At 45.7% G+C, this 27,698-nt stretch overlaps 1 long non-coding RNA gene across 1 annotated transcript in view; it reads left to right on the top strand.

The window, feature by feature from the left end:
* LOC144333760 (uncharacterized) overlaps positions 1 to 27,698 on the top strand; it is a 199,442-nt gene that overhangs the window by 35,533 nt on the left and 136,211 nt on the right. The window contains exon 2 of the long non-coding RNA XR_013402753.1: positions 4,970 to 5,061. This is a non-coding gene — a long non-coding RNA (uncharacterized LOC144333760). The remainder of the gene's footprint in view (positions 1 to 4,969; positions 5,062 to 27,698) is intronic.

Raw genomic sequence — 27,698 nt, 5'->3', positions numbered from 1 at the left:
ACGGACTAATAGAAGTGGGCTCCAGAATTAAACTTCATCTGCTCTACGCTGCCTGCTTCATGCCCCCAGAGATAGCAGTGGCACCGTCCTGAGGCTATTGGAGAAATGTGAGAAATGGAACACAGCCAGGAACAGGGGAGACAAGCACAGACGGGTAGGCCTGACACCTTTCAGACTCGGAAGTGCCTGCCAGCAGAGACCAACATCTTCTCAGCTAAAAGGTCAAACTTGCTCCAGACAGCTTGAAGGCTTCCCAGGTATGATCTTAAGACTTCATCTGGCTGGGCATGGTGGTTCATGCCAGTAATCTCAACACTTTGGGAGGCTGAGGCAGGAGGACTGCTTGAGGCCAGAAGTTCAAGACCAGCCTGGACAACATAGCAAGACCCCATCTCTACAAAATATTAAATTAGCCAGGTGTGGTGGTATGTGCCTGTAGTTCTAGCTACTGGGGAGGCTGAGGCAGGAGGATCACTTCAGCCCAGCAGGTGAAGGTTCCAGTGAGCTAGGTTTGTACCATTGCACTCCAGCCTGGGTGACAGAGTGGCACCCTGTCTGGAAAAAAAAAAAAAAAAAAAAGACTTCATTCCAGCTGTGTCTGTCTCATCCATACCCTGCCTCTGATTTCCCCTTGCTCATCAACTACAGACAGCCACATTACTCTCTGCCTCCCTGATTTTTGCCTGCTTGGTTGTGACAGTTTTGGGTCAGCCCTGAGGCTTCCACTCAGAGATCTTTAGTCCTCTGACCGTGCCTTTTGCTCCAATGTATATACCATCACGATTTTACATTTACATAGGCTAATTTATGACAGCCAGTACTTACGTAGCATTTACTTTGTGTCAGGCACTTTTGTAAGCACAAAATTATGTTTACTTAGAGCAGAGGAAAGTCATGTTTCCTCAGATGAGTGCATCAATCCTGGACAGCTTGTTAATTACAGAAATCCCAGAGTTTCTGATAATAGGTCTGGAGTGGTGCCTAAGAATTTGTGTTTATAGCAGTGTTGATGCTTCTGGTCCAGGCACCATACTTTGAGAACCTGTGTTATAGAATGTCAGATAACCTGTAGGTGAACTTGTTAGAAAATGCTCTTGTATGACATTGGAAAGACATGCAGTAATCTTTTTTACTTTACTTTCATCTTGGATGGTTTTCCTTAACAGAGGAAAAGCTGAACTGAACTATTCATTATAGTTTTCTTTCAAGGGCTGGATATTGATCATAGCACTCTGGAACTGGAGTATCAGGTGTTTCTTAGGGGCTTCAGCAATTGGACTTTAGAGTGGAGGGAGAGGCTAGGGAAATGCACCACCACAGGTGAGTACCTGCTGTGTGTCAGGCACTGTATTGGGCACTTGGCTGCCATAATTATCTCATGGAGTCAATCACTCAGTGGCGTTGGTATTATTCTCCCATTTTGCAGATGAGGAAACCATGACCGTGGCTTAGAGGGCAGAGGGTCTCCAGCAGGGCTTCCCAGTTGGTATGCTGGAATGCATAATGAATGTATGCTGAGCTATTGATCTTCTCAGTGCTAGTGGTGCTGGGATGGGGCCCAAGGTGCCTGGAGCATCCTGCCCCTGTCAGTTTACTCCCTGGGTACTCTGGCCACAGGACAGACCCTCAATGAGCTCAGATCCAGGGGTAGATACTGCTCCTCTATCCTCTGACACTCACAGCTCTGCCGGTGAGGGGCAGGACTCAAGGAGTCCTCAGGAGCCTGCTCATGGTCAAGGGCAGCATTCCTGGAGGTGGAAGGCACTCAGGATTAAGGTTGAGGGGCTACACTGGCAAAAACCTTCTGGGTACCTTTGGGGAAAGTAGACTCCCTTTCAGGTATGGAAACAAAAGTTCTCTGATGATGCTTGTGCACCATACCTTAGGCTACAGCTAAGAGAAGGGAAAACAGGACCCTCAGTCATTCCAGCTCCGTAGAGCTGCCTCTCAGTGAGGATGAAAGGTTGTCAGACTTTGTCCTTGGTGAACTGTGACAGAACTGAAGATTTATGACCCATATTTTAATAGTTTCTTGATTGGATGGTTGGAGCTCCCTATAATCTTTATCTGCTAGCTAAGTAGTTTGTGTCTGCACCAGGCCCAAATGCTGTAGCCAGACTCCTGGAGAGTCAATGGCCATATATGTTGGGGAAAGGCTTAAGTAACTCAATTGACTTTCAGTTGTTGAAAGCATTGATTTTTTTTTTTTAATTGCACTTATGGTTTAAGACCCAAAATAGCTTTGGACAATAGAGCACAGGTTGCACTATTAGTTCTTTAGGCAACTCTTGACATATTCTGCCCTCTAAAAGGGCCAGTTACTACATTGGTTAATATATTAGGAGCTTCCAGTTCAGGCCTAAGATTTTCATTGATATGACTTGAGGACAATTGATGCTTAGATTCTTCCATTGGGAAGGTAACTTCAGGAGATTCTCATGTCTCCACAAAGGTTCCAGGAGATATTCTGCACAAGTAAGTCATGTCTGGGGAGTTTTGCAGCCTCTTCTGTTTTGAATGTGATCTGTGATCTGCTGGCCTTTTCTGTTTCCCTAGGGACCTTTGCCCTCAGAAACTTGCTACCAGCTTGTGCTGTGGGGAAAGGAAGGCATTTTCCAGGGAGACCAGTCATTCTTCATGTTTGTATAGTGCTTTCCACTCTTTAGTGTTACAGAGAACATTAAAATATTTTAGGCTAATCCTGCTTTTAGAAATGAAGAATTGAGGTCTAAGGAGGCTAAGTGATTATCCGAAATGTCACAACAGGAGCCAAGGCCCATGATTATAAATCCAGGGTTCTTGCCAGGATACAAGACTAATCTATTTATGCGTAGGGGATACAGGCTCCACTAGGTCCATTGAGACACGCTCTTATTAAGTTTATACAGGTATGTTACTTCTCTGCTATCTTCATGTGTAGGATTGGGATAGGGAGACAAGGTCACACTCAAATGAGAGTGTGGGAGAGCAACCACAGCTCCCTTGCCTCTCCTGTGGCAGGTCCGAGAAGGCTATGGAGAGGTGCCCCTTTTCCCATCATTCCCCCCAAGTTGGAAAGGAGTTCAGGAAACCAAAGCTAATGGAATCAATGTTAAATAGATTAGCTCTTTCATTGGCTTAAGTGGTCCAGCTGAAGAAATGTTTGGGAACAAGACACCAGAGAGGCAAGGTACTTACACAATTAAAATATAAAGAATATAAAGATTGTGACTGAGTGGCCTGTCTCTTTGAGGTGACTGTTAAATGAAGGGCAGCCGTATGTACTGACAAGGTAAAACCAGAGCTGGACAGTAACTGAAGTGGTAAAAACAGGTTTCTGTTCATGACTATCTCACTAGGGGAAAAGAGATCACAGTATAGAACTGGATTCAATTCTGAATATGGCATGGGCAAGTGGGAATTTCTAGCCAGGAGCAGGGTGGGGGTTGGCAGGTGGGATAAGGGGGACTCTGGCTAACTGAAGACAGGGCAGGATGATCAGACATCACCTGGGGATGGTGGAGGATGAGGAATCCAATCAGATATGAAGAGGGATCAGATATGGAGGGTGGGGGATTCTGGCTAAACCAATTTAGCCAGGTTCTTGCTAAACTTGTCTTTACAAGGAAGTGTACAGATAAACTTAGGAGAAGATTCAGGAGCCTGACTAAAGTTTGGTCAAACAAAGCATCTTTGTCAGACCAAATATGGGAAAGGAAGAATATAAAGGCTGGACGGCATTCATTTTGACCCAAACATATAGGCCACAGGACTAGCACTGATTACACAGATCCACCTTAGAGAAGAGAGGAGGGCATTTAATAGCTTCCTGTGAATGAGTTCTGCAAAGGTTTACAGAACATGTACTGTGTTCCAGGTGTGGGTGTATGGACATGAATGAAGCCTCATGGCCCAGTCTCTATGAGTTCTCAGTGCAACAAGAGATGAGAACATGGGAGCTGGAGGGGAGGTGGTAGCCAGGGTGAGAACTGGTACTGTGAGCTCAGTGGGGGTTGAGAGTGAGTAGGGCTGTCCCCTGGGGCAGGGCAACTGTGATCTCATTACATCTGCAGCCAGCAAGGCTCAGTTCTGCTGTGGTCTCAGAGGGATCACCCTATAGTATCTCTTGGATTCACTCTTCCCTGTAAATGGCTTTCAGGTTCATAAAGGTACTCAGTTGGGTTACAGGAGTCAGTAGACTTTACCCCATACCCACTCCCAGCTCAGAATCTAAGACATTGTTTTAGAGATCCCATTTTCAGCCAAACGTCAATATGTCTGGTCTGACATCTGAAGATTATTTGAAATCAATGGCAGTAATTTTCCCATCCTTGGAAGTATGTTACCTAAAAGGTCTTGCTTAAAGCAACTTCCGTCCAAAGTCTCTTTAATAAGAAAAGCAGCTGATATTTCTTGATCACTTAGTCTGTGACAGGCATTATATATGCATTAGCTCATTTAATCCTCCCAACATCCCTATGGGTAAGTCCTATTATTACCCCCATTTTACAGGTAAGTAACTGAGGCTAAGAGGGTACATGAGTAGCCCAAAATCACACAAGGGGGAGGTGGCTGAGTGGGGATTTGTAACTCCTGAGCCCATGCTTTGAGTCCAAGCTGCTTATCACCACATTAAACTGGGTCTTTATCTGAAATAATGCAACACCCAAAGCAACTTCATGTTTCAGGGATTCTCAGAGGAGTAGAAGGGGCTTCTCAGCCTTACAGAAGGATGAAGCTTGGAGGGAATTATGCTTACCATAATGTTTATTATATACTTTATAGTTTGAAAATGATAATAATAAAGATTCTCATACAATCTTCATGAAGGGAAGGCACACATCCATAATGTCCAAAGTGGGAGAAGCCACAGGCCAATTGTAGTACATCCTTGGGTGTAATTAAAGGAAAGGCAGCAATGAAGTGGAGAATAGTTTCCCTATCTATGAGGTGGGAGGAATAACAGTACGGCATCTTGCTCTGTCACCAGGCTGGAGTGCAATGGTGCTGTGTCTGCAGTTTGTTCCTGCCGGTGGGTTCGTGGTCTCACTGACTTCAAGAATGAAGCCGTGGACCTTCACGGTGAGTGTTATTGCTCTTAAAGGTGGCATGAGCCCAAAGAGTGAGCAGCAGCAAGATTTGTTGTAAAGAGTTAAAGAACAAAGCTTCCACAGCATGGAAAGGGAACAGAGTGGGTTGCCAGTGCTGGCTGGGGTGGCCAGCTTTTATTCCCTTATTGGCCCCTATCATATTCCATTTCTGTCTAACTAGAGTGCCCTTTTTTCAATTCTCCCTGCGATTGGCTACTTTTAGGATCCTGCTGATTATTGCATTTTACAGAGCGCTGATTGGTGCATTTTACAGAGTGCTGATTGGTGCATTGTACAATCCTCTTGCTAGCTACAGAGTGCTGATTGGTGCATTTTTCAGAGTGCTGATTGGTGCATTTTACAATCCTCTTGCTAGCTGGAGTGCTGATTGGTGCATTTTTACAGAGTGCTGATTGATGCATTTTATAATCCTATTGGTACCTACAGAGCACTGATTTGTGCGTTTTTATAGAGCGCTGATTGGTGCATTTTACAATCCCCTTGCTAAGACAGAAAAGTTCTCCAAGTCCCCACTTGACCCAGGAAGTCCATCTGGCTTCACCTCTCAGTGAGATCTTGGCTCACTGCCACCTCCACCTCCCAGGTTCAAGAGATTCTCCTGCTTCAGCCTCCTGAATAGCTGGGACTACAGGTGCCTGCCACAACGCTTGGCTAATTTTTGTATTTTTAGTAGAGATGGGGTTTCACCATGTCGGCCAAGATGGTCTCCATCTCTTGACCTCGTGATCCACCCACGTCTGCCTCCCAAAGTGCTGGGATTACAGGTGTGAGCCACCGTGCCCAGCCCTTTGTCTATATTTTATTTATTTATTTATTTATTTATTTATTTATTTATTTATTTTTTTGAGACGGAGTCTCGCTCTGTCGCCCAGGCTGGAGTGCAGTGGCGCGATCTCGGCTCACTGCAAGCTCCGCCTCCCGGGTTCACGCCATTCTCCTGCCTCAGCCTCCCGAGTAGCTGGGACTACAGGCGCCCACAACCGCGCCCGGCTAATTTTTTGTATTTTTAGTAGAGACGGGGTTTCACCGTGGTCTCGATCTCCTGACCTTGTGGTCCGCCCGCCTCGGCCTCCCAAAGTGCTGGGATTACAGGCGTGAGCCACCGCGCCCGGCCTATATTTTAAAAGATGTAGATCAAACTTCAAATAATTTTGATGCCCATTATGGGGCCTTTTCAGGGTCTGTTCAGACACCTCTCTTGCTTGTTTTTGGGGAGAGCCCTTTCTGAGTTTAATGGCTTCAGTAACTGGAAAAGGGGTCAGCTTATTTCCCTCGAGATGTAAATGAAGCCCTTGAAACCTGGACTCCTAAATTGGCCCATTTTGAGGTGGTTTTTTAGGACTTCTTTGTCTAATGATAGTGGGAAGGTTTCAGACAACCCAGAGAAGGCAGGTGGGAGGGGTTTGGTCTCCAGATGCCATCTAGAAAAGGGGCCCCACCCTCCTGTGATCTTTCTAAGAAGACCTGGCAAGACTGAAGAATCCTGGTCGCTTCCTCTTGTATGTTGTTTGCTTATCTCCTTTCCATTTCCTTTAGATATTAGCGGTAAAACACAAGCAAGCACTTTTGAGAAACAGGCTGACCTAATACCATTGTTTATTTTCTTCAGCTGTGACACCCAGAGAGATGGTGCTAGTCCTCACAGTCATATAGAAAATTAGGACGTAGGCTCACACTTGCAATCCCAGCACTTTGGAAAGCTGAAGCAGGAGGATGAGTTGAGGCCAGGAGCTTAAGGATGCAGTGAACTATGATGGAGCCACTGCACTCCAGCCTGAGTGACAGAGCAAGAATCCATCTCTAAAAAAAAAAAAAAAAAAAAGAAAGAAAATTAGGATGTGATCTAGAGATTCAAACACAAGTCTGCCAAGGTTTGTTCTTATACACTTTCCACACTAGACCACTTGCGTCTCAACAGAGCACTTCTGGACATCATAGTTACCAGCTCTGGATGTAGAGTTAGACAGACCTGAGTTCAAATCCCTTTTATGGGTTGCATGACAGTGGAACCTTTTATGACTGTGTTAAAACCTCAGCCCCCCACCCCCAACCCCCAACTCCTGTAAATGTGGGGACTGAAGGAGTTGATCTATTTAAAAGCTTAGCACAGGTACAGCCTGGTAGAGAGTAAGTCTTGAGGAGATGTCAGCTGTTCATATTATTTTTTGTAAGTAATTCAAAGAACAAAGAAGTGTATTTTGGGATTTAAGGGGGTGGAATCTGATGGTTTTTCAAGTCCACGTCCAGGGAGTTTACTGCCTTCTCACCTCATTTGGAAGCTGCTCAGAACCATCCTGACTCGGAACGATCCTATGAAAAAATTGAAGTGTTTCTGCAGCACATAAAATCCTGGCAAATATGTGGCAATAACAACTGGGTTAAGGAAGCTGGACTCCTTGATATACCTTTCCAACCAATGGAGATGGCATAGTCACCAAGAAAAGGGAAGTGGCTATGTGGCAGCCACTCACCCACTGGGTGAGACTTCTGTGTTGGAGGGTGACTAGGCTGGAGCCAGTCATGGTGTGCAGTTCCACACACAAGTCATTGCACTTAGGAAGACCTAGTTTGCAGGCAAAAGGTTTTACTCAGCAGATGAAAAGGAGCAGAACCTCCCATGTTGCTTACTGCCTCAGGGAAAATTGTGTAGTCCTGGAACCCATCACAAGGCTGTAGCTCTGACATCCCCAGGTGCTGGCCAGTAAGTAGGTTTCCCTGACTGTCTCTAACCTGGTTTATAAAGGAAGTCAGCCCTCTGGAATTTCTGACAGGTTTACAAACACCCAGGTTCAGGTAGGGTAGAGAAGCATGCTGGGCAGCAAGGAGTCCTTGTCTTACTGAGAGAATTTGCAGACCAGGAGGAAAGGAAACCCAGTAAAGAGAAATGCATCCCTGGCACACACAGGAAGCTTGCATCTGACCACAGGAAGGCTGGAATGCCACTTGGATTTCTCAAGGAGGGTACAAGCATCTCCTGCTCATTGTCTCCTTTGTTATGAAAGTATGTAGGGGATCAGCCCAAACCACCTGAAAAGAGATAGGATTCTATACCCAGATAGGCCACATGTCCAGGCTCAGGTGCATGTGGGGATTCAGGCTCCAGGGAGGCTGACTTGCGTCCGGTGCCTGTCTGGGCTTTTCTCTAAACTGTGAGACAAGAGACAACAGTGGGACAAGACAACAGAGGGAACCCACCTGGCTCCTTCTAATTGCATTTATTACAAACAAGATGAGTGACGAGTTCAAGTTATAAGAAGTAGACTTGGAAGACAGCCTAGGATGAAGGTTCCCTTTTAACTCTTTTCTGACAAACACACGCTTAATAGTTAGGACTGATGCAAAGATCCCACCCTTTTCTCCCCACCTCCCGTTTTCCGGGCCCTGAGTAGTTGGAGGAAGAGTCTACAAAGCCAGATTATTTTTAGCCTTTGAGGCGAGGCTGATTCACCCCTCCCTTTGCCCCTTCCTTTGAAACGCACAGTCCTATTTATTCCTGGCCCAGCCAGGGCACCCGAGTTCTCTCGGGAGCTGCCCTTGAGCAAAGCTTGCTCAAAGCTGCTCCATCAGCAGGATGTCGGCCCCGGGTGGGGCAAGGAGTATGGAGGCGGAGCTGACCTGCTAGTACGAAGGGTTTAAAGGAATTTAAGGCCGGGCGTGGTGGCTGATGCCTGTAATCCCAGCACTTTGGGAGGCCAAGGCAGGCTGATCACCGGAGGTCAGGAGTTTGAGACCAGTCTGGCCAACATGGTAAAACCTTATCTCTACTAAAAATACAAAAAGTAGCTGGGTGTGATGGCACATGCCTGTAATCCCAGCTACTAGGGAGGCTGAGGCAGAATTGCTCGAACCTGGAAGGCAGAGGTTGCAGTGAGCCGAGATTGTGCAACTGCACTGCAGCCTGGGTGACAGAGCAAGAATCCTTCTCAAAAATTAAAAAAATCAAAAAGTAAGAAAATAAAGGAACTTAAGTATCCGCTAGTTTATTCGTTTATCCAAGCATCGGTATAGGCAGGATCCTGTGCAACATTCGGAGGGGAGAAGGAGAACAAATCAGCGGGGTGTTGTTTCCAAGGAATAACTGATTGCTTAGCTAGACACAGAAATACCCTTTCTGTGATGAAAAATGCCCTGCACCACAGTTTTCATGACTACTTAAGAAGGGATGGTGTCTGTTTAAAAAAAAATGATTGAGAAATATTTCAAACATGTGAAAAAGTGCAGAGTGCATTATAACTCATGGATATGGACTCTGAACACCCCTATTGAACTTTTGGTTTTAATGAATTGACTTACACATGTTTTTAAGGAATAAAACTTTAAAAATATCAGTCGAAGCCGCCCTGTGCTCTCTTCCCATTCTCCTACTGCATTCGAGGGGCTATATATTTTTCTAGTCCTTCACAAGTAGTCTCAAAGCAGCAAAAGGAATGGAAACTTGTAAATTAGCTACTTCCATTAAAAACACTCCTTTAACTTCTTTTTTTTTTCAATTAAGAACAATTATTATAGAAACGGGCCTTGCTCTGTTGCCCAGGCTGGTCCTTAACTCCTGGGCTCAAGTGATTCTTCCACCTTGGCCTCCCAAAGTGCTGGGACTGTGGCATGAGCCATCGTGCCTGCCCTCCTTTAACTTCTTCCTCTTCTCCAGGTTGGAAGCATCCTCATCTTCACCACCACTGTCACCACCATTATCAGTTCCCATAGCCACCACTGATTACAATGACGTTTCCAAGTCATAGACCCCTGGAATGGGTCCAGAATGGGCCTTTAAAATCAGAGTGGAGAGACCAGTCGCGGTGGCTCACGCCTGTAATCCCCGCACTTTGGGAGGCTGAGGTGGGTGGATCACTTGAGGTCAGTAGTTTGAGACCAGCCTGGCCAACATGGTGAAACCCTGTCTCTACTAAAAATATAAAAATTCCAAAAAACACAAAAGCCGGGCATGGTGGTTCACACCTGTAATTCTAGCACTTTGGGAGGCCGAGTCGAGACCAGCCTGGCCAACATGGCAAAACCCTGTCTCTACTAAAAGCACAAAAATGAGCCAGGTGTGGTGGTGGGCGCATGTAATCCCAGCTACTCGGGAGGCTGAGGTAGGAGAATCGCTTGAACCTGGGAGGCGGAGGTTGCGCTGAGCCGAGATTGCACCACTTCACTCCAGTCTGGCAACCGGGCAAGAGTCCATCTTTTTTTTTTTTTTTTTTGAGGCGGAGTCTCGCTCTGTCGCCCAGGCTGGAGTGCAGTGGCGCGATCTCGGCTCACTGCAAGCTCCGCCTCCCGGGTTCCCGCCATTCTCCTGCCTCAGCCTCCCGAGTAGCTGGGACTACAGGCACCGCCACCACGCCCGGCTAATTTTTTTTTTGTATTTTTAGTGGAGACGGGGTTTCATTGTGTTAGCCAGGATGGTCTCGATCTCCTGACCTCGTGATCCGCCCATCTCGGCCTCCCAAAGTGCTGGGATTACAGGCTTGAGCCACCGCGCCCGGCCGAGTCCATCTTTAAAAAAAAAAAAAATCACAGTGAAGAAACAGAGACCCCAAGAGGTGAGGTGTCTGCATATTGACAGCATGTATACTCAGGTTCAGAAGCTGGGAAGGAGCTGTGTGACTGCCTAGAGGCCCAGCACTCCTGGCACAGACAGGGTGCTCCATAAACTCTCACAGTGTGATGGTCCCTGTCAAATCCTGCCCACAGTACACATGTGGTTAGTGCCCCGAACTTCATCCTAACCCATGAAAATCTATCAGGAAGGGTTCATCTTGTTACTTAATATAATGAATGGGACATTTCACATAACTTACTAACTATGAAAAAGTCTGCTTGGGATCTTTAAAACGGTGAAGTTGGACAGAAAGTTTTCAAGAGAAAGTGTTAGCTAGGCGATATGACACACACACTTGCCCCCCAAAACTAAAGAAAAAAGAGTATTAGAACCTATAATCAAACAATGTTTAGTGTAGTCTGATAAAATGCCAAGAAGCTAGCTGCCCTGGGGTGGTACCTGCCAGGAATCCAGGCTGGGCAGAGGGCCACTTGGAGGGAGGTGGGAAATAGAGCACAGGGCAGACAGATATTAGGCCCAGCTGAGAAGGGACTTCATGCTATGACTCTTGGCCGGCTAGTCACAGTGAGACCTAATGCAGAATGGGTGTTGGGCACTGCATTACATATACACATTCACTGCATCCTCCTAACAAACCTGTGAACCAGGAACTATTACATCACCATGTACAGATGAGGATACCAAGGCCCAGAAGGCTTAAGGAACTTGTTCAAGGTCACACAGCTAAAGAAATGGTGGGGCTGAGGTTCTGTAAGGCTGGTGACCCCAAGGCCCATGTCTTTTTTTTTTTTTTTAATGTATATAACCTATAGGGTGTGCGCCTATAGTCCCAGCTCCTCTGGAGGCTGAGGCATGATTGGGCAATATAAGGAGACCTCTGTCTTTAAAAATAAATAAATAATTTAAATGGAGGTATAATCTACATAAAGTAAAATTCACTTTGTTTTGGCAGTGTACAATTCTATGAGGATTGACAAATGAAATACAACTTTGTAACCCTCACCACCGTAATAAAGATATAGAACAGCTCCATCACCCTCAAAAATTCCCTTGCGTCCTTTTGTAATCAATCCCTTCCAATTTTTTTTTTTTTTTTGAAACGGAGTTTCCCTCTGTCACCCAGGCTGGAGGTCAGTGGTGCAATCTCGGCTCACTGACTGCAACCTCCGCCTCCCAGGTTCAAGCGATTCTCCTGCCTCAGCCTCCCAAGTACATGGGACTGCAGCGTGCACCACTACACCTGGGTAATTTTTGTACTTTTGGTAGAGACAGGGTTTCACCATGTTGGCCAGGCTGATCTCAAACTCCTGACCTCACATGATCCTCCTGCCTCGACCACCTAAAGTGCTGCGATTACAGGCATGAGCCACTGCGCCCAGCCTCGATCCCTTCCTTCTATTTGCCCCTACCCCCTGTATGCCCAGCGGTCAGTTTTCTGTTTGCTTTTTAGTTATACAAATGGAATCATACAGCCCTTTGAGACTAGTTTCTTTCATTTAGCATAATCTGCATACATCCATCTTTTGTTCTTTTTTGTTGCAGAGAAATATTACATTGTATGGATGTGCCTCTGTTCGTTTATCCATTCTTCGGGTGAAGAACATGTGGGTTGTGCCCAGTGTGGAATGAATAAAGGTACATAAACATTTGTGCGGTTTTCTTTTCTTTTTTCTTTTTTTTTTTTTTTTGAGACAGAATCTCGCTCTGTCACCCAGGTGGGAGTGCAGTGGCGCGATCTCGACTCACTGCAAGCTCCGCCTCCTAGGTTCATGCCATTCTCCTGCCTCAGCCTCCCCAGTAGCTGGCACTGCAGGCGCCTGCCACCACTCCCGGCTAATTTTTGTATTTTTAATAGAGACGGGGTTTCACCGTATTAGCCAGAATGGTCTCGATCTCCTGACCTCGTGATCCGCCCGCCTCGGGCTCCAAAGTGCTGGGATTACAGGTGTGAGCCACTGCGGCCAGCCAACATTTGTGCAGGTTTTCATGCGAATGTAACTTTTCATTTCTCTTGAGTAAATACCTAGGAGTGGGATTGCACAGCTCGTGCTTCTAGCTAGCCTTCAGGATGTTGTATAACTAGATACTCAGGACTTTGGTAGATGTCAACAGCCCCCTGCTGCCAGAGAAGGACATGGAAAACAGGATTTTTTTTGTTTTTTGTTTTTGTTTTTTTTTTCACACACTTTTGAAAAACTCAGAAATAAGTTTTTGTTCCAGTACTCAGATTTTTAATATATCAAAAGAAGTTTATAATTTATAAAACAGGCCGGGCGCGGTGGCTCAAGCCTGTAATCCCAGCACTTTGGGAGGCCGAGACGGGCGGATCACTAGGTCAGGAGATCGAGACCATCCTGGCTAACACGGTGAAACCCCGTCTCTACTAAAAAATACAAAAAACTAGCCAGGCGAGGTGGCGGGCGCCTGTAGTCCCAGCTACTTAGGAGGCTGAGACAGGAGAATGGCGTAAACCCGGGAGGCGGAGCTTGCAGTGAGCTGAGATCCGGCCACTGCACTCCAGCCTGGGCGACAGAGCGAGACTCCGTCTCAAAAAAAAAAAAAAAAAAAAAAAAAAAAAAAAAAAATTTATAAAACAGTTAGTTTTGAGCTTAAAATGTGAATTTTGATCTGTGATGAGTGCTAAAAACTGAAACACTACTTTTTTTTTTTTTTAACTACTTGTCATCTTAGTTTCCCACTCAAGATAAAACTCAACCGTTACCATGCGTGACACATATATTTCTGGATGTTTTCTGTCGCTTTGAAAACGATTATGGTCAGACCTAGGTACTCAAACAGAAGAAGGTATAGATGAGGTTTTTCTTTCCTTCTCTTTAGAATTCTGCTCTTTCCTCTTGGGTTTATTTTAACTGGAATCCCATCTTTCTCCCACTTCCCCACCCCCCTCCCTTCTTCTCACCTATCATCTGCTTTGGAAGAAGGAGCTGGATTCTCAAATTGAAGACTCCTTGCTATATTTGGTTAAAATCTTGATGTTGGGTTTAGGGCACTTAGACATCAGCCAAACCACGTCACCCCACTTTGTGTCCTGAAGTGTGTATATAAGAAGCGTGTGAAACATCCCACTTCTAATGAAACTGATCTTCCCATTTTTGCATGGTGAGTCAGTGGTCCTCCCACAAGATGAGTTCTAGTGAATCAACAAAATGAAACAGGATTTAGTGAAAAGAATTCACCTGCTATGCCTATCCACTGTAGATAGAGGGATCATCTTCTCCTCCTTCTATGGGTTGCATGAGGACTTCTCAGACTCAATGCCTGACTGGTTACAACAGAAAAGGTTCACGTGCAGCACCAACAGAAGATGGGATCTAAGGAGACCCACACCACTGTGCCCTACTGGGTCACTTTCAGAAGCCAAGTGATATCTTTTGAGATTCCTGAGTACCTTAGCTGAGGCACCTATAATAAAAGACAAGTTAACAAGAAAGAAGCATATTCAGGCTGGGCGCAGTGGCTTGCGCCTGTAATCCCAGCACTTTGGGAGGCTGTGGCATGTGGATCACCTGAGGTCAGGAGTTCGAGACCACCCTGGCCAACATAGTGAAATCCCATCTCTACTAAAAATACAAAAAAATTAGCTGGGTGTGGTGGTGGGCGTCTGTAGCTTCAGCTACTTGGGAGGCTGAGGCAGGAGAATCACTTGAACCCTGGAGGCAGAGGTTGCACTGAGCCGAGATCACACCACTGCACTCCAGCCTGGGCGACACAGTGAGACTCCATCTCAAACAAATAAATAAAAAGAAGCATATTAATTTATTTAATGCATTTGATGTAACATGGGGCCTTCAGAAATGAAGAACCGGCTGAGCATGGTGGCTTATCCCTATAATCCCAGCACTTTAGGAGACCGAGGCAGGCAGATCACCTGATGTCAGGAGTTTGAGACCAGCCTGGCCAACATGGTGAAACCCTGACTCTACTAAAAATACAAAATTAGCTGGGTGTGGTGGCACACGCCTGTTGTCCCAGCTACTTGGGAGGCTGAGGCAGGAGAATTGCTTGAACCCGGGAGGTAGAGGTTGCAGTGAACCGAGATCACACCACTTTACTCCAGCCTGGGCAACAGAGTGAGACTCTGTCTCAAAACAAACAAGCAAAAAAACAAATGAAGAACCATGAAAGAGGGAAGCTTGTGTGTGTGTTTTTTTTTTCTTTTTTTTTTGAGATGAAGTCTCACTCTATCACCCAGGCTGGAGTGCAGTGGCATGATCTCAACTCACTGCAACCTCTGCCTCCCAGGTTCAAGCAATTCTTCTGCCTCAGCCTCCTGAGTAGCTGGGACTACAGGCGAGCGCCACCACACCTGGCTAATTTTTTTGTATTTTTAGTAGAGACAGGGTTTCACCGTGTTGGCCAGGCTGGTCTTGAACTCCTGACCTCAGGAGATCTGCCCACCTTGGCCTACAAAGTGCTGGGATTACAGGCGTGAGCCACTGTGCCCAGTCAAGCTTGTGGTTTTTTTTTTTTTTTTTTATGTTTAGGTTTGATGAAGAGTGGCCAGTCATGGAGAGGTATGATTGGACAAAGGAGGTAGGACCTAACAGTAATCCACTGGGGGGAATTTAGCAAGGCTCATTTGTTCAAATTATTCTCTGGGTCTCTGTGTCTTCAGCGATAAGGACATTTCTTTCCTTCAGGCATAGGGAGGGCACCTCTGGAATTAGGGTATTTATTTATTTATTTTGTGACAGAGTCTCACTCTGTTGCCCAGGCTGGAGTATAGTGCTCACTGCAACTCTGCCTACCAGGCTCAAGTGATCCTCCCACCTTGCCACCATGCTCAGCTAATGGTTTAACATTTTTATAGAGATGAGGTCTCACGATGTTGCTGAGGCTGGTCTTGAACTCCTGGACTCAAGTGATCCTCCCACCTCCACTTCCCATAGTGCTAGGATTACAGGTGTGAGCTGCCTCGTCTGGCCTGAATGAGGGTTTTATGACCTATCAACTACTTTTTTTTTTAAGACAAGATTTTGCTTTGGTGCCTAGGCTGGAGTGGAGCTGCACCATCAAAGCTGCAGTGTGCAGCCTTGACCTTATGGGCTCCAACAATCCTCCATCCTCAGCTTCCTGAGTAGCTGGGACCATAGACGTGCACCACCGTGCCTGGCTAATTTTTTTATTTTTTTGCAGAGTCAGGGTCTCACTATGTTGCCCAGGCTGGTCTTGAATTCCTGGCCTCAAGCAGTCCTTCTGTCTTGGCCTCCCAAAATGCTGGGATTATAGGCATGAGCCACTGCACCTGGCCCTTATGACCTACTTTAGGAGAATGTAAGAACATTCTTTTCTGGTCTGTTTCAGGGGAGAAGGTCAAGAAAAGGTCAGAGAGACTTTCCCGCTTCTGCTGTTTCCTTAAATGCCAAGGTGCCATATTTTGGGGTAGTGTGTTCTGAACCCCATCACAATAAAATAATGAGGTATTGAGTTGGCTACCCCTACGCAGAACCTTCTGAGAAGATTTATGAAATGCATCTCAGGAACATCCTAGGGTCAGGGGAGAGGAAATGGGGAAGCATTTACCCTTCTGCTCCCGGGCCCCAGTGGGCAAAGATTGCCCCATAGGCATCAATACACTTGTATTTGCCTCATCTAGGGCAGGGTGTGGGGAAAGCCAGGGGCATGATCCTTACATAAACTTGTTGGTTACACAGTGTCACTTCAACAGCGCCTGGTATCTTGCTGAAGAAATGGCAAACTATTTTTAACCTCCTGGGACTTGGATCCTGGGACTTGCCTTCCTATAGCCCTGGCTATAAAACTCTATAGGTGCCGCAATGTAAAGCTGGTAAGAATGGTGGTTGTGGAATATCTATCTGAAAGGAGCCTGGGGGCAGCCATCTGTTTGGGACTTGGGGTAGGTTGTGAAGAACAGACATTGTGTTTACTTAGATTGTATATGTATTTGGGGCACGCTGAAGGAATATGAGGGGCTGTTAGCTCTGAACACAGCCACCAAGAGCAAGACCTGTGGGCACAGTGGCTCATGCCTGTAATCCCAGCACTTTGGGAGGCTGAGGTGGATGGATAACTTCAGCCCAGGAGTTTGAGATCAGCCTGGGCAACACAGACTCCATCCCTGTTTTTTTTTTTCACTTCTTATTTTGAGATGGGGTCTCACTCTGTCGCCTAGGCTGGAATGTGGTCGTGCGATCTTGGCTCACCGCAGCCCCAACCTCCCGGGCTCAGGCAATCCTCCCACCTGAGCCTCCCAAGTAGCTGGGACTACAGGCATGTGCCACCACACTCGGCTAATTTTTGTATTTTTTTTTATAGAGACAGCATCTCACTATGTTGCCCAGTCTGGGCTCGAACTCCTGGGCTCAAGCCATCCTCCCATCTCAGCCTCCCAAAGTGCCAGGATAATAGGCATAAGCCATCATGCCTGGCCCATCTCAGTTTTTGAGAAAATAAATTAAAAACAAAAAGAGTAAGATTATTCTTGAGCAAATTCTGCCTGAGGTAGCCCAGAGTCTTCAAGGCTTTCCATGCCTGATTTCTCCTTACAAAATGGTACAGAGTATTTGGCTAGGCTGTCTCTCTTTCTTACCCAGAGTGCCAATCTCTCCTGCCCACGCCCTCACTGGGGTGAAGGGTGAAGGTAAGCACTGAAGAAATCCTCTCCCAGCACAGGAGCTGTAAATGAGGTCTCAGTTGCCAAGGCTTCAGGGAAATGTCTTCAGCCCCCAAAGTTTGTGACACTCCTGAGTTCCAAGCAGTGCGATCCAAGCACAACAGTAAGACTGGCAGTTACACAGTGTCTTCTGGTGCCAAGTTTTCAGACTGGGGAGCCACAGCGGTCACAGGCGTCATCTTAATCAATCAGCCCTCTTAGACCTGCAGGAAGGGTGACTTGTTCAGTATGTGGTTTGTGTACTTTATCCATGTCTTGGCTTGAAAAGTAGTCGTGAATTACCATGTATCTACAATCCTCAGCCATTGTCTCTTGAAACTTGGTTTCCCTCCTGGTAAACATCTTTTTCAATCACCCCCTTCGACTCCCCAGTTGTTCTGACCTGAGGAAAGGTGGGGGAGGCAGAGTGATGAAGAGAATCACCTGGTATCTCCTGGCTTTATAGCTTTGCTCATGTGCCTCTCCCCTTTCATTCTCCCTCTCCAGCCCTGCTCCCAGCCAGCAAACTCCCCTCATTCTCTAAGCCTTGTTTTTCCAGGGCAACTGTCCACTCCAGTTCCCAGGGGCCACCTTCTCTGAAAACATGGCACTTCTCTGCTCAGTGCACTTGGCCATGAATCAGCTGAGCCTGATGGAAGCTCTGGTCTTGTCATTTATCTTTCCAGGCACTTCTACCTTATCTTTGTCCCTCTCCCACACCCTCTAGTAGACGGTAAGCTCCTCAAATTTGCTTTAATTTGTGACCTCCACAGGTCCTAATTCAGTGTCTTAGACACAATTAAGAATCAATAAATGAACAGAAAAAAGTTACATGACAGTGTAGGGAGGGACACTGTGATGGCCTCTGTCTCCATTGGGTCTTAAACATGTTTGAGAAATTGGCTGATCTCTAGCATCAAATAATGAACATTGTACCGGTGCTTGTCAAGTTTGCTTGCTACCGTCTTCCTTCCTTTCACACCATGATTGAATACCATATGTAATATGCAGTCATTAAGAGTGTGAACTTCAGAGAGAGACCACTTTGGTTCAAATCCCAGCTCTTCTGTGTGACCTTGGACGAGTGACTTAAACTCTCTGAGCTTCATTTTTCTCATTTGTAAAATGAGGATAATAATAATAGTGGTGGCCTCTTAGGGTTGTCATGCAGATGAGATGAGGTAATTCACAGAAAGCATTTGGCAGGGTGAGTTCTCAGAGAAATATGGTTTTTGGCTGTCTGTGGGGAGCTCACCATCCAAAAGGAAAATATACATTAATGCAACTATGTGTTTTAAGTTGGGTGCCCTCAGAAACTGGCCTGATGATACAGATTTGAGTGCAAGTCGTGTATTTGAGAGGCGACCCCAGGAGGCACAGGTAAGGAAGAGGGGAAGTGAGACAGTACAGGATACATTAATGAGCAGGTTCCCACTGTGGACACTCAGGTTCAATCCTGCTGGGGACCTCTGGGAGACTGCAGAGAGCAAACCTCAGAGTTGTCTCTCCTCTTGCCAAGGGCAAGAAAGTTGGGGTCTTTTTCATCACCTCCTGTTACTCATTGCTTGAGGGTTGCTCCCAAAAGGTTTCCTCCCCTGTACTTTCAGGACACTCTCCCCAGGCAGCCAAAGACAGTTCTTAGGCCAAGAGTCAAAGATGCTTGCAGAAGAAAGCCTGGGGTCAGGGTCATGGTCCCACTGGACCCTGTGCTGGGGGGAATCTCTGGATGGGGCATCGACTGTGGCAGCCCTTGTTCTGAGTTCTGCTGTTATCCATAAGAGTTGGTGGAGAAAAATTATAACTTTTTTGAGATTGTTCAAGGGGAGGGTTTAGGTGTGGGGGCATATGCTTCTGAAGAAAACCCTGCTGCCTCTTTTTTTTTTTTTTTTTTTTAAATTTTTTTTTTTGAGACGGAGTCTCGCTCTGTCGCCCAGGCTGGAGTGCAGTGGCCAGATCTCAGCTCACTGCAAGCTCCGCCTCCCGGGTTCCCGCCATTCTCCTGCCTCAGCCTCCCAAGTAGCTGGGACCACAGGCGCCACCACCTCGCCCGGCTAATTTTTTGTGTTTTTAGTAGAGACGGGGTTTCGCCGTGTTAGCCAGGATGGTCTCGATCTCCTGACCTTGTGATCCGCCCGTCTCGGCCTCCCAAAGTGCTGGGATTACAGGCTTGAGCCACCGCGCCCGGCCCCTGCTGCCTCTTTAATGACTTGATTGTCAAGTGGTATCTCTGAAATCTCAGCACACACCAAGCCCTTTCTCCACAGAGGTTCAGCTCTGGAAGTGCAGAGACTCTTGCCTGCGCTCGCTGGAGGACGGCCCCACCCTCCTTATCTCACTGAGATTTTACGACCCTGCTGTGTGAGCAGCAGTGCACAGCTGGGGCAGGAAAGAGCAACCTCACAGATTCAAAAAGGATAATGCTGCTTCCCTCACCTTCCCCACTTTTCAAAACTGGAAATAGCAGAGGCAAGGGGAAAAAAATGTGCAGAAAGCACAGCAAATTGGGGGAAAAGCTGTTGCAGTTTTGCCTTTGTATGTTCCTCATTAAGGTTTGCCTTTTTCCTGCCATGATTGTCTCCAGAACTTATGGTTGAAAGGAAACGGGCTTGTGAGTAGAGCTGGAGAGAAATCAAGAAGTTATACTGAAATAGTCGTGGCAAAAAAAAAAAAAAAAAAAAAAAAAAGATGAAGTCAAGAACTCTTCCTTATTCCACAGGGAGTTTTAGAGGGCCCACGGGGGTCTCACAGCAAGTCTGACTCCTAGGCATAGCCAGACCAGGAGGTACAAGACAAAGTGACTTAAAGGTGCTTGTAAGAAACCCCCAGGCTCACAATTCCTCACACCTCATACTCACACTTACATCTTTTCCCTCCTGGTTCATTTAAAGCTTATTTTAGCTTTTAGCTTTAGGTAATTTTTCATACCTGCAGTTTTGATTTTTATTTATTTTTATTTACGTGTTGTTTCTTAGAGACAGAGTCTCATTTTGTTGCCCAGGCTGCTCTTGAACTCCTGGCCTCAAGTGATCCTCCCACCTTGGCCTCCCAAAGTGTTGGGATTACTGGTGTGTACCACTGTGCCAGGCCTGATGTTTTACATTCATCTTTGCCTCTATCTGTGAGTGTACTGGTTTGAGTAGTGTCTCCCCAAAATTCATGTCTACACAGAACCCCAGAACGTGATCTTATTTGAAGATAAGGTCTTTGCAAATTTGTTAGGTCGGTGCAAAAGTAATTGCGGTTTTTGCAATTACTTTCAATAGCAAAAACTGCAATTACTTTCGCATCAACCTAATAATTAGTCAAGATGAAATCGTGCTGGATTAGAGAGGCCCTCAATCCAGTACGGTTAGTGTCTGATAAGAAAAGGGAAATTTGGACACAGAGACACAGATACACAGGAAGGAGGCCATGTGAAGTTGGAGGCAGAGATTGGAGTAGTGTAGCTGCAAGCCAAGCAATGCCAAGGTTTGCCAGCCACCCTTAGAAGCTAGGAAGAAGCAAGGAAAGATTCTTCCCTAGACCCTTGGGAGGGAGTGTGGGCTTGCCAACAGCTTGCTTTCTGACTTGTAGCCTCTAGAACTGTGAGACAACACATTTCTGTTGTTTGAAGTCACCCAGTTTGTGGTACTTTGTTTTGACAGCTCTGGAGAGTAATCCAGAGTGGAAGCCATCTGAGGGCAGGGATGATGGTTTATTCATCTTATGCCTTTCTGCATTGTTTAGTTCCAAACATGGCTGACTCAAGACGTTAAAGGGAGCTTCATAAAAAGATGGTGCTGGAAGATGTGGCTCTTTCTAGCCTGACTACTGTCACAGCTGTAGAAATGAGGTTGTCAATCTGAGAGCAGGACTCTGGGGTTTGTGGACTAGGTGGTTTCCTCTTGGGAGGACAGGACAGTATTGGGGAAGGGAAACACTCAAGAGGGAGGTGATGGTGACCCAAGACCTCCTGAATCTGTCTCCCAGTTGTGGCTAGAGCTGGCCTGGTTTCTGGGCCCCCACATCTAATTTTGTGGATTCCATGGTGGCTCCTGCCTGTAATCTCAGAACTCTGTGAGGCTGAGGTGGGTGGATCGCTTGAGCTCAGGAGTTTGAGACCAGCCTGGGCAACATGGTGAAACCCCATCTCTACAAAAAATTACAAAAATTAGCTGGGTATGCTGATACGTACCTGTAGTCCCAGCTTCCCAGGAGGCTGAGGTGGGACGATTGCTTGAGCCCAGGAGGTCGAGGCTGCCGTGAACCCTGATAATGCCACTGCATTCCTGCCCGGGTGACAGAGCAAGAGCCTGTCTCAAAGAAATAATAATGATTATTCTGTGGATTCAAAGAGACTCAGACGCTCCTTCTATGAGCGGGGGCAGATCCTCGGGCATCCAAGGTCCTGACCGTGGATTGCCCCAGCTGGTCTCCAGAGGACTTCTGAGTATCGCCATGGGTGGGGACAAGAGGGTGGTGGGTTGGGGTTGAAGTCAACTTTAGCAAATAGCTCATTGTTCTCTTTCACCCTTCTGTGAAAGAGGATCAGAAGTTCAGGGCATGGCTCTAAGGAAGTTCCTGGCAGCTCTGTTGATAGTAGCAAGATTTTGGAAATGACCCAAGTGTCTGACAATAGATGATTGGTTAGATAAGGTATGGGTTAGCCAGACATTGGAATTTTATTCAGCCATTAAAAATGATGTCATAGATGATTGTTTATTGACATGATAGGAGGATATCCTCTATGGAAAACACATATAATACTTTATACTTATGATATGTGCAAGATATATATATGCAGGCATAGGAATAAATCTACAAGGGCATAAGAGCAAGGTCTTAGCAAGGATTTTCTCTGGTTAGATAATGGATGATTTTTTCCTCTTACAGTTGGGGGATATATTTTTGTAATATAAAACAGAGTTATTTTTGTTGTAAGAAATTCTCCGGGCCGGGCGCGGTGGCTCACCCCTGTAATTCCAGAACTTTGGGAGGCCAAGGCGGGCAGATCACCTGAGGTCAGGAGTTCAAGACCAGCCTAATCAACATGGAGAAACCACGTCTCTACTAAAAATACAAAATTAGCCGGGTGTGGTAGCGCGTGCCTATAATCCCAGCTAGTCGGGAGGCTGAGGCAGGAGAATCGCTTGAACCCAGGAGGCAGAAGTTACGGTGAGCCGAGATCATGCCACTGTACTCCAGCCTGAGCAACAAGAGTGAAACTCTGTCTCAAAAAGAGAAAAAAAAAAAAAGAAATGCTCCTGCAGGCCAGGTGCAGTAGCTCATGCCTGTAATCCCAGCACTTTGGGAGGCCGAGGCAGGTGGATCACCTGAGGTCAGGAGGTCGAGACCAGCCTGACCAACAAGATGAAGCCCCCTCTCCACTAAAAATACAAAAATTAGCCACGCATGTGGCAGGTGCCTGTAGTTCCAGCTACTTGGGAGGCTGAGACAGGAGTATTGCTTGAACCCGGGAGGCAGAGGTTGCAGTGAACAACTGTGATGGCACCACTGCACTCCATCCTGGGCAACAGAGTGAAACTCCATCTCAAAAAAAAGAAAACAAGAAATGCTCCTGCAGTATTCTATAGGTTGTGCCATGAGCGTCCTCCTTCCTTTTCTCTTATGAGAACTCACTTCTCTGCATTTTTTTCATAGTATTGGGCTCTCTTTCTTAATGTGTCAACAGAGAGTCATGGCAGCAATGCAGAGAAAACCTTGTTACCAGGGCAGATGTAAAGTTTACCAGAAGCTTTTCCAGCCCCTTGGGCACCACCTCTTTGGTGCTGAGAGAGGCTGAGCTCACCTGCGATCGTTTCCTTCCTTCTCTGCCCTTTCTGCTGTGCAGGGTGGCTGGGACTTACCTGACCTCCACCAACCCTGACCTTCCAGCCTTGAGTCCACTTCGCATTCTCTCTATTCAGTCTCATCTTGCTTGAAATACTAAACCATATCCCATGTCTCCAAATATTGATTTTTAAAAGCTATGTTGTTCCACTGCAGTTCAACTCAGCCAACATTTATTTTACTGCTTATTTTGTGCCAGGCACTGAGGCAAGCTGTTGGGTAATAATGATCACCAGGACAAGGGTCTATGGCCAGGAAGGGATTGGAGCTAATGGAGCATCTATTAGGTGCCAAGCCCTTTGCTGAGGACCCTGTATACATTCTCACTTTTAATTTAATCCATACAGCAATCCTCTGAGTGAGCACTAGTATTTTTATGGTACAGATGAAAAATGAGGATTAGAGAGGACTCACTACTTGTTTAAATAGTGATGGGGGATTTTAAACCCAGTTCTGTCTGACTCTACCACTGCTATTCCTACTACCACTCTACTCTAACTAACTTAGAGCCCAAAGTTGTTTCCTTTACACAGTGCTCAGTTAGCAATAAATAATAATTTGCTTAACTATTCCTTGCTTGGAACAGCTGGCTATTTTTAAGTATTTCTGAGTCTGAGAGCAGCCTGGCCAACATGATGAAACCCCGTCTCTACTAAAAATACAAAAATTAGCCAGGCATCGTGGTGGGCGCCTGTAATCCCAGCTACTCAGGAGGCTGAGGCAGGAGAACTGCTTGAACCCGGGAGGCAGAGGTTGCAGTGAGCAGAGATCACGCCATTGCACTCCAGGCTGGGTGACAAGAGTGAAACTCTGTCTTAAAAAACAAACAAACAAAAACAAACAAACAAAAAACTTACAGATACATAGACATCATGCGTGTGTGAGAAAAAAAGACAAAGAAAATACACTAAACATTAACAGTTACACAAGGGGAGTAGATTGGGCATGGGAGACATGAGAAAAAAACTTTTACTTGAAAAAAATAGACAATTTTTTAAGAGCAGTTTTAGGTTCACAGCAAACTATAGTAAGAAGCTACAGAGATTTTCCATATACCTCCTGTCCCCACATATGCCCAGCCTTCCCCACTATCAAAATCTGCACCAAAGTATATATTTGTTACAAATGGTGAACCTACATTGCACATTATCACCCAAAGTCCATAGTTCACCCTAGGGTTCACTCTTGGTGCTGTACAGTCTGTGCATTGGAACAAATGTGTAATGACATGAATCCACTGTTACAGAATCATACAGAGTAGCCTCACTTCCCTAAAAATCCTATGTACTCTGCCTATTCATCCAGGCAACCCCTGCCCCTGCCAGCTCCTGGCAACCATTGATCTTTACTGTCTCCATAGTTTTGCCTTTTCTAGAATGTCATATAGTTGGAGTCATACAGTATGTAGACTTTTCAGATGGGCTTTGTTCATTCAGTAATATGCATTTAAGATTCCTTCGTGTCTTTTCATGGCTTGATAGCCCATTTCTTTTTAGCATTGAATAATACTCCATTGTCTGGATGTACCACAGTTTATCCATTCACCGACTGGAAGTCATCTTGGTTGCTTCCGAGTTTTGGCAGTTATGAATAAAGTTGTTATAAACATTCATGTGCAGGTTTTTGTGCGGACATGTTTTCAACTCATTTGGGTAAATACCGAGGAGCACGATTGCTGGATCATATGGTAAGAGTATGTTTAGTTTTGTAGGAAACTGCCAAACTGTCTTTCAAAGTGGCGGTACCATTTTGCATTTCCACATGCAATGAATGAAAGTTCCTGTTGCTGTTCATCCTTGCCAGCATTTGGTGGTGTTACTGTTTTGGTTTTTAACTATTCTAATAAGTAGGTAGTAGCATCTTACTGTGTTTTAATTTGAAATTCCCTGATGCACATGATGTTGAGCATCTTTTCATGCGTCTGTGTTCCATCTGATATCTTCTTTGTTGAGGTGTCTATTTAGGTCATTTGGTTATGTTAAAAAATTGGATTGTTCATTTTCTTATTGTTGAGTTTTAAGAGTTCTTTGTATATTTTGGATAACAGTCCTTTATCAGATATATCTTTTAAAAATAATTTCTCCCACTTTGTGACTTCTTCTCATTCTCTTTAGAACTTTCTGTTTTTACTTTACATATTTCAGTATTGTTTGATTTTTTTCCTTGCAAAGGGCATACTGTGCTGTTTGTGAGTGCCTTCCAATGCATTCAGAAGCATACAAATAAATAAGGTTTTTATCAGCAGTATAACTGCTTTTAGAAGGATTCCTGGTGAAAAGAAAAGATTTCCCCCAAACAGAGCCCATGTTCTCTCTTGGCCCTGCCAAGAGGAGAGAACAGTAAGCATAGTGAATAACTCCCACTGGAGGTAAGGAACTTTTTAATAGCTTGTGTGTGGTTATGACTGTGTCATGTATTTCAGAGTTTAATGACCATATTATACATTTATAAGTCTGATACGGGCTTGGATAAACAGGAGAGTCTCTGCCTCCCTCAGAAGAAATCCTAATGAATTGGATTCCCTTTGGCTAAAAGAAAAAACTGGAGCCAGCTGTCTCAGTTGGAGAGCGCAAAGAGAAAGGTTAGAAAAAAGGGAACATACTTGAGGCTGGAAAAAAGACATTTGGCAGAGGATACACTTCTTCAGCTTGTGGACTTCTGTGGCCCTTATAGGAAGAAGCTCCACATTTATTCTAGTCAAAGGCCTTGGATCCCAGAGCAATTGCATCATAAACTGATTGTGTGACTTGAACAAGATACTTAGTTGTTTTGAGCCACAGTTTAATTTGGAAAATGCAGATTCTAATAATAATAGTAACTATCTCACAGGGTTGTTATGAAAATAAATGATCTTCCCTTTCAGAGTGCTTTGTAAAGAACTAAATGCTTGTTCTAATGTGCTATGCAAATACTTTCTGGCTATATGGACAAACTGCGTTTGCATGCCTGCTGTGTGCAGAGCGATGGCTACACAGAGAGTAATGGGTGTACAAAATGGATATATTACACAAATGATAACATTATTATTATACAAGATAATGCTTGGTGCTTACCCTCAAGAAACTTATGGACAGACCAGGCACAGTGGCTCACGCCTGTAATCCCAGCACTTTGGAAGGCTGAGGCAGACGGATCACAAGTTCGGGAGATTGAGGCCATCCTGGCTAACATGGTAAAACCCCATCTCTACTAAAAATACAAAAAATTAGCTGAGTGTGGTGGCGTGCCTGTAGTTCCAGCTACTCAAGAAGGCTGAGGCAGAAGAATCGCTTGAATCCGGGAGGCAGAGGATGCAGTGAGCCGAGATTGCGCCACTGCACTCCAGCCTGGGCGACAGAGTGAGGCTCTGTCTCAAAAATAAAATAAAATAAAATAAATAAAATAAAATAAATAAATTTACAGACAATATAAAAAGAAAGGCTGGGTGTGGTGGCTAATGCCTGTAATCCCAGCACTTTGGGAGACTGAGGCAGGAGGATCACCTGAGCCCAGGAGTTCAAGACCAGCCTGGGCAACCCAGTGAGGCCCCATCTCTACAAAAATTTAAAAACATTAGTCAGGCATGGTGGTGGACATCTGTACTCCCAGCTACCTGGGAGACTGAGGCAGGAGAATCACTTGAGCCCAGGAGGTTGAGGCTACAGTGAGCCGTGATTGTGCCACTGCATGCCAGCCTAGGTGACAGAGCAAGACCCTGCCAAAAAAAAAAAAAAAAAAAAGAATGGACAGGTATGTGGAAAAGATAGTTCCAATACTGTTCCAATACTGTTTCACTGTAGCTCATATCAGATAATTTACCACTTAAAAATATAGGATCATGGGCCGGGCGCAGTGGCTCATGCCTGTAATCCCAGCACTTTGGGAGGCCGAGGCGGGCACATCACAAGGTCAGGAGATTGAGACCATCCTGGCTAACGCGGTGAAACCCCATCTCTACTAAAAATACAAAAAAGTAGCTGGGCGTGGTGGCGGGCACCTGTAGTCCCAGCTACTCGGGAGGCTGAGGCAGGAGAATGGTGTGAACCCGGGAGGCAGAGCTTGCAGTGAGCTGAGATTGCACCACTGCACCCCATCCTGGGGGACAGAGCAAGACTCCGTCTCAAACAAAATAACAAAACAAACAAACACAAAAATAGGGTCATCTGTGCTGTTCATTATTATAATAATGTTTGTCTCATCTTCCAAAGTAGATTGCAGGCTCCTTGTGGGTAAGGCCCATGTCTTCTTTTTCGTCCCACAGCAACTTATATGGAGTTCAGAAAAACCTTGTCTGTTACCATTTATGGAGGGCTCTCTGTCGACTAGGCACTTTGTTAAGATCTTTTTTTTTTTTTTTTTTTTTGAGATGGAGTCTCACTCTGGTGCCCAGGCTGGAGTGCAGTGGCGTGATCTTGGCTCACTGCAACCTTTGCCTCCCGGGTTCAAGCGATTCTCCTGCCTCAGCCTCCGAGTAGCTGGTACTACAGGTGTGTGTCACCACGCCTGGCTAATTTTTTGTATTTTTAGTAGAGAGGGGGTTTCACTGTTTTAGCCAGAATAGTCTCGATCTCCGGACCTCATGATCTGCCCGCCTCGGCCTCCC

This window comes from Macaca mulatta, chromosome 13, assembly GCF_049350105.2.
Source record: "Macaca mulatta isolate MMU2019108-1 chromosome 13, T2T-MMU8v2.0, whole genome shotgun sequence".
NCBI classification, from domain to species: Eukaryota; Metazoa; Chordata; class Mammalia; order Primates; family Cercopithecidae; genus Macaca; species Macaca mulatta.
The sequence above is the reverse complement of the archived record's forward strand: the minus strand, read 5'-3'. Positions and strand labels throughout refer to the sequence as shown.